Source organism: Rhipicephalus sanguineus, chromosome 3 (genome assembly GCF_013339695.2).
Source record: "Rhipicephalus sanguineus isolate Rsan-2018 chromosome 3, BIME_Rsan_1.4, whole genome shotgun sequence".
Classification (NCBI taxonomy): domain Eukaryota; kingdom Metazoa; phylum Arthropoda; class Arachnida; order Ixodida; family Ixodidae; genus Rhipicephalus; species Rhipicephalus sanguineus.
This window is the reverse complement of record NC_051178.1, coordinates 111,873,783-111,879,293: the sequence shown is the minus strand read 5'-3', so window position 1 is coordinate 111,879,293 and position 5,511 is coordinate 111,873,783.

Below are 5,511 nucleotides of genomic sequence, written 5' to 3'. Positions count from 1 at the left end.
CCGTATATGCATAAGTATGTATATATACATATATATAAAAGCCATAAAGAAAAATAATTCAGAAAAGTGCTTTCGAAGCGCGGAATCGAACCAGGGACCTCTTGCCCCGCAGCGTGTGGCGCTAACCACTGCGCCACGAAACGCAGATCCTCCACGTAGCTAACGACGAGCATTATATACAGACCCTTTACCGCTGGACGGACTCAGAGACGCTAGGCGCTTATAAGCGTTTCTTCATTACCAGCGAGATGGCGCGAGGAGCGCGACGGGCGGATTTAAAAGTCGTCGGCGAGCTCGCTCGCTTCTTCTTATATTTGCGCACACTCTTAAAAAAATGGAGTGACCCTCTCTCCTTTAAGGGAGAAACGGCGATGTTCCCAATGTTCGTCTTCAAATGGAGGAACCGTTCCTCCCTTTTGAATGGAGAAACCGTCAAAATCAAGATGGCTGACGCCAAGCCAGTGAAGCGAGCAATAGATTTAGGCCTAGCGAGCGCATCGATTCTCGACCGATAAAGAGTATGCGGCACTGGCAGTCACAGAAAACGGTCCCGCTGAGCTTAATATCGAACGCTATGACAATAAAACCAAGCAGACAAACCTGTAGTGATGAAAACCTCGCGAAACGGAACGACGGAACTCGTACGTTTCGCTCGGCCAGCGAGACGGCGTTCACTTTAAAAGAGACGGATACTGCAAAGGGGCTCTCACCCGGAGACTGTACGTTAGGCTTGCTGTCTTTATTTGTCGAAGCGTCACACGGTGTAGCGACGTTATCCACACGTTTGTGCCTCAAAATGTACATTCTGTCGCATCAAAACAATCCCGGCGCAGCAGAGCATAGTTTCGATAGATACATGTTCAACTTCATATAAGTAGGTGGAGCTATGAGAGCGCCGCGGCTAAAGTCCCTGAAACTTCGTAAAGTAGCAACATACGTGCACGAAAGCGCGCCTCCTCTCTTTTCTCCCTTCTCTGCCCTCTCCGAGCCTGACGCCGCGTCGGCATTGGCCAACTGTCGTCACGTGGGACCGCTCGGAGCGTTAGCTTGTTTACAGTCGCCCGCAACTGCCATCTTTGCTCGCGAAGCGCGGGCAGCGCGGGCTCGCTGTTTCTCAGCGCACGTGTTTTATGGATACGCACTTTCCATTCCGCGTGCGTTGTGCTCTGAGATACCTTGCACACAAGACCGACGCCACGGTTGGTTGCCATGGGCTTCTGCTGCGCTTTCGGATGCAGAAACAAATCAAGTGAAGGCGAAAAGCTGTTTATGATACCGTCCGGGAAGCGCAACGAGTTGCGAAGGAAGTAACTTTCGGCCGACGTTTTCGACGCGACTGTGCGATGTAAGTTGCTATCCTCTCACTATAAGTAGTCGTCGAGGTTCGCGCAAATAGCTGCGTGCTATAACGCCGTAGACAGGTCTCAGTTATTTGTGCAGTACGTCGCTATTCCTCACACGTTTTAGTGCTGCTTCTGCGGGTCTGTACTAAGTGCTTTTTTTTTTTCAAGAATATGTGGTTACGTTTTCTGCTTGACGTGACGCGCCTACTGGTTTGAGTTCGCGGTATCAGTTTGTGCGCCTAGCATGGCACGTCGATTACGGAGTCACGTCGACTGACGATCGAAAATGGGATTAGGAAACTTCAGAGATTCGGCGCAGTTCTTTTGAAGAAACAAAGCTGCAGTGCGAAATCTCAAATTAGGAATGGCACTCTCTGTTTGTTTTGTTGCGTGCTCGGTTTTTTTTCCCGGAGCAAATTGCTTTCTCTGGCTCTTTTACGTCGACAGATCCGCCGGTGGACTTGCGATAGAAGGTAGGCAGGCAAAGCGTGCGTCCGAGTCGCAGCGTGCGTTCATCGTTTATGAACCTCACGTATACGTGTTATTTAGCGCGAAGGATTACGTGCCATTTCGTGTGGAGGTTTATATCCGCGAGTAGCTTTCCGCCGCGGTGGAGCAGAGGTTATAGTGCTCGGCTGCTGACCCGAAGGTCGCGACCGACCGCGGCGGTCACATTTCGATGGAGGCGAATAGCTTGAGGCCAATGCTCGTTAAAGAACGTCAGACGTCAATGCTCGTTAAAGAACATCAGATGGTCAAAATTTCCAGAGCCCTGCACTACGGCGTCTCACATAATCATATCGTAGTATTGGGACATAAAACCCCAGATGATATTATTATCCGCGAGTGGAGCTCTCGCGAAGGAAACGTTTACGGTGGCAGGCTAGTTTATTCGATCGCTTGCTCGTTCATTGAGCAGCGAGTACAGTTCGTATGTCAAGTACGTCTACGAGGCGCACTTTTGCACTATGGTTGTTGAGTCCAATCTCTTAACGAAACAACCAACGCTGTCTAAATGTATCGACTGGAAATGACGTACGCCTTCTGGCGCATTCTTCTTTCAATGAACCTCCGAGCTCCTGCTTCCACTTACACTCATTGCTCCCTGCACATATCTTTTTTACATGGCAAGTCTTGCCGGGGTGCTATCCTGCACTCGCTGTTCGTTCATTCTTAAGTGCTGTCAAGATAAATATTATCATGAGCAGCAATGCATACTGGGTAGTATAACTGAAATTAATCTTTCTAGGACCATTTCTCCGAGGACCAGTTCGAGCCTCTATTTCTGAGCAAGTTCGGAATAAAGAACGGCTACCTCTAGTGCGTACTGGCAGCCTCAGTGCGTCATTGGCATGCGCGGCGAATTCGCCTCGCGAGGACGACGTGTATAGGTTTCGGAAGGCTTAAGTAGAGCGGGACATTAACGTTCAACATGACACGTGTCCTTTACAAACGTGTCCTAACATCTCCTAAACAACATATAATTAAACAAAAAAGCCGGCAGATCCCACGCATTGTGGGAATCGATGTAATGCGAAGCAGCCAGCAAAGAGCTGCATACATCGTCTTGTATGTCATTGAGGAAAATGCGTGTCATGATTTTCATGTTAACTCCTATTATTTATGTTCGTCACACAGTAACGTCGCGCAATACCAACTTGGGGGTCGATCAGTCTAGCGAAACGGCCGCCAGCGCCCCATGAGCGTGGCACGTAAGTCATGCTGTACATGACATGTGTGTCATGACTTTCATGTTAACTCGTGTTTTTTATGTTCGCCACACAGTCACGTTGCAAGATACCAATTTTGGTGTATATCAAGCTAGCGAAACGGTCGCCAGCGCACCATGAGCGTGGCACGTAAGTCATGCTGTACATGACATGCGTGCCATGATTTTCATGATAACTCGTGTTATTTATGTTCGTCACACGGTCACGTCGCAAGATACCAATTTTGGTGTATATCAATCTAGCGAAACGGCCGCCAGCGCCCCATGAGCGTGGCACGTAAGTCATGCTGTACATGACATGCGTGTCATGATTTTCATGTTAACTCGTGTTTTTATGTTTGTCACACAGTCACGTCGCGCAAGACCAATTCCGGGGTAGATCAAGCTATCGAAACGGCCACCAGCGCGCCATGAGCGTGGCACGTAAGTCATGCTGTACATGACATGCGTGTCATGATTTTCATGATAACTCGTGTTATTTATGTTCGTCAAACGGTCACGTCGCAAGATACCAATTTTGGTGTATATCAATCTAGCAAAACGGCCGCCAGCGCCCCATGAGCGTGGCACGTAAGTCATGCTGTACATGACATGCGTGTCATGATTTTCATGATAACTTGTGTTATTTATGTTCGTCACACGGTCACGTCGCAAGATACCACTTTCGGTGCGTATCGATCTAGCGAAACGGCCGCCAGCGCCCCATGAGCGTGGCACGTAAGTCATGCTGTACATGACATGCGTGTCATGATTTTCATGATAACTCGTGTTATTTATGTTCGTCACACGGTCACGTCGGAAGAGATCAATATTGGTCTATATCAATCTAGCGAACGGCCGCCAGCACCCCATGAGCGTGGCACGTAAGTCATGCTGTACATGACATGCGTGTCATGATTTTCATGATAACTCGTGTTATTTATGTTCGTCACACGGTCACGTCGCAAGATACCACTTTCGGTGCATATCGATCTAGCGAAACGGCCGCCAGCGCCCCATGAGCGCGGCACGTAAGTCATGCTGTACATGACATGCGTGTCATGATTTTCATGATAACTCGTGTTATTTATGTTCGTCACACGGTCACGTCGGAAGAGATCAATATTGGTCTATATCAATCTAGCGAAACGGCCGCCAGCACCCCATGAGCGTGGCACGTAAGTCATGCTGTACATGACATGCGTGTCATGATTTTCATGTTAACTCGTGTTTTTATGTTTGTCACACAGTCACGTCGCGCAAGACCAATTCCGGGGTAGATCAAGCTATCGAAACGGCCACCAGCGCGCCATGAGCGTGGCACGTAAGTCATGCTGTACATGACATGCGTGTCATGATTTTCATGATAACTCGTGTTATTTATGTTCGTCAAACGGTCACGTCGCAAGATACCAATTTTGGTGTATATCAATCTAGCGAAACGGCCGCCAGCGCCCCATGAGCGTGGCACGTAAGTCATGCTGTACATGACATGCGTGTCATGATTTTCATGATAACTCGTGTTATTTATGTTCGTCACACGGTCACGTCGCAAGATACCAATTTCGGTGCATATCAATCTAGCGAAACGGCCGCCAGCGCCCCATGAGCGTGGCACGTAAGTCATGCTGTACATGACATGCGTGTCATGATTTTCATGATAACTCGTGTTATTTATGTTCGTCACACGGTCACGTCGGAAGAGATCAATATTGGTCTATATCAATCTAGCGAAACGGCCGCCAGCACCCCATAAGCGTGGCACGTAAGTCATGCTGTACATGACATGCGTGTCATGATTTTCATGATAACTCGTGTTATTTATGTTCGTCACACGGTCACGTCGCAAGATACCAATTTCGGTGCATATCAATCTAGCGAAACGGCCGCCAGCGCCCCATGAGCGTGGCACGTAAGTCATGCTGTACATGACATGCGTGTAATGATTTTCATAATAACTCGTGTTATTTATGTTCGTCACACGGTCACGTCGCAAGATACCAATTTTGGTGTATATAAAGCTAGCGAAACGGCCGCCAGCGCACCATGAGCGTGGCACGTAAGTCATGCTGTACATGACATGCGTGTCATGATTTTCATGTAACTCGTGTTATTTATGTTCGTCACACAGTCACGTCACAAGATACCAATTTTGGTGTATATCAAGCTAGCGAAACGGCCGCCAGCGCACCATGAGCGTAGCATGTAAATCATGCTGTACATGACATTGGTGTCATGATTTTCATGTTATGACTTGTTACTTATGTTCGTCATACAGTCATGTTACGCCATACCAATTTTGGTGCACATTCGATTAACCAAGCGACCAGGAGAGCACAAAGTCGTAGGCGGCTAGATAGATAGATAGATAGATAGATAGATAGATAGATAGATAGATAGATAGATAGTAGATAGATAGATAGATAGATAGATAGATAGATAGATACGGTCAAAGTCGCA